The sequence below is a fragment of the Sapajus apella genome, unplaced genomic scaffold (assembly GCF_009761245.1).
Source record: "Sapajus apella isolate SASKATOON/1434 unplaced genomic scaffold, GSC_monkey_1.0 scaffold36, whole genome shotgun sequence".
Lineage (NCBI taxonomy): Eukaryota > Metazoa > Chordata > Mammalia > Primates > Cebidae > Sapajus > Sapajus apella.
In genome coordinates this window covers 22,975,863-22,978,274 of record NW_022436976.1, presented here as the reverse complement: position 1 = coordinate 22,978,274, position 2,412 = coordinate 22,975,863, and positions in this window count along the sequence as shown.

Below are 2,412 nucleotides of genomic sequence, written 5' to 3'. Positions count from 1 at the left end.
GTGATTGAAAATGTCCTCTGAGATGTGCTCAGTGACCAGCAGACTGGTCACTATATATATATATATATATATATATATATATATATATTCCCTCTGTAACTGGGAATCAATTACAGGTTATTGTGTTCTCAGAGCTTGAAGGATTGAGGTAACAGGGGCCCACAAGCAGAGGCACTTGTCCAGGCAGCAGTGCTCACTGGTGGCAGAGCCAGGTCTTGAACCCAGGTCTTCTAATTGCCCAGTAAATACTCATTAAATTGATTAAAACCATACCTGTAGAATGACCTGCAAAATGTTGTGCAAATCTACCTTGCAAGGTGCTTCATAGATGCTTCAACAAGAGTTTTACCACAGGTTCAAAGTTGTTAACTCATTTTTCAACTTGTCTGTGGCCCCCTATGATATAGAGCACTAGGCTGATGTTGGAAGGGATTTTTCTCCACCAGTCAGTCAGGTGGCTTGTTTCAGCCCCTGGAGTAGCTGTTAATCAGGTTTCAATAGACTTCAGCGTTTCACTCAGAACCTGTTGGCAATCCTAAACTCTACTGATCCTGTCATCTCTGCAAAATGAGCTCCGGCTATGGCCCCATCCGTTTTCAATTTTATTGAGGGATCCCTTCAGAACAGTTCCTGCTGTAGCATTAATATGGACCTCAGCAGGGACCCCCTTCCTTACCCCAAGCTGCTCTCTCTGGGTTCAGAATGATGGGCTCCGGCTCCTGGAGATTTAAGAGCATCGAGGCAAGTTTTTAATGTGCTCTTTGTCCCAGTGCCAATCCAGTTCTTCCCCATGCACAGAGCGGTGGCTACTTGGAGCTAACAATACTCCTCTCTAGGGCTGTCAGACCCTGTACAATTTTTTTCCTACAACTTTGCAGAGGAGTCGTCTGCTCTGCTTCTTGATTTTTATCAGACCTGTTGAACTGCTCCTGTGCTCTTCCACACCCTTCTGTCCCAACCTCCTTCGCCAAGTAGATGTAACACAAATGGCTTCTAACACACTGAGCAACTACTGTGTGCCTAATTCTGATCCAAGCAGCTTATCTCATTCAAACTCACAACGATCTTATGATAAGCAACATGCTCAGCCCTTCTCAGTTGGGGAACCTGAGGCTTCAGGGAGCTTCAGTGGCTGCCACAAAGTCACACTATTAAGAATTGTTGGTGTTGGACTTTTGAATCCAGGTAATTCAATTCCAAGGGCTAGCACACTTTACAGCTGTGCTATACTGTCTCTGAGTTTGTGAAATTGGTTCCCTTGGAATCTGCTCATACTGCTTCTACCCATATGCAAATGACCACCAACCCTACCTTGAGAGCGGGGCAGCTTTATCCCACAGGCACTAGAGTCACAGTGCTTAGGAATTGTGGCTTTCTATGAAAAGTATATGACACCTAAAAAAATTACTCTCCTCAAAATATTAAAAGAACATTGCAAAAGGACAACATGAGAGATTCTCGTGATGTTTAACTGTTCAGTGTCTTGACTATGTTGGAACCCATACAAGTGATTCAATTGTATAGAATGTACACATAGACACACATGTACAAGTAAGATGGGAAATCTGAATAAGACAGGTGGTATCAATGTCACTATTCTGGTTGTGACATTGTACCATAGTTTTGCAAAATGTTAAAATTGGAGGAAACTGGGCCGAGTATTTCTTCTTAAAACTGCATGTGAATCTATAATTTTTTAAAATGAAAGGGAAAAAGAACACTGCACAATGAAAATTAGTATAATCAGCTTTCTGTATCGTGGGTTCCACAATCATGGATTCAACCAACTGCTGATTGAAATATGTAAAAACTGGCTAGGTGCAGTGGCTCACGTCTGTAATACCAGCACTTTGAGAGGTGAGGCAGGAGGATTACTTGAGGCCATGAGTTCAAGACCAGGAGTGAGAGGCCAGCCTGAGCGACATAGAGGAATGCTGCCTCTACAAAAAATTTTAAAAACTTAACCAGGCATGGTGGCACATACTTTTAATCCCAGTGTTTCGGGAAGTTAAAGAAGGAGGATCACTTGAGCCTGGGAGTTTGAAGTTACAATGAGCTATGATTGTGCCACTGCGCTCCAGGCTGGGTGACAGAGCAAGACCCTGTCTCTGAAAAAAATTAAAAATTAAATAAGAGGCTGAAGGTGGTAGTTCATGCCTATAATCCTAGCACTTTGAGAGGCTGAGGCAGGCGGATCACCTGAGGTCAGGAGTTTGAGACTAGCCTGGCCAACATGGCAAAATCCCGTCTCTACTAAAAGTACAAAAATTAGCCGGACATGGTGACAGGCGACTGTAATCCCAGCTACAGGAGGCTGTAATCCTCAGGAGGCTGAAGTAGGAGAATCACTTGAACTCGGGAGGCGGAGGTTGCAGTGAACTGAGATCGTGCCACTGTACTGCAGCCTAGGTG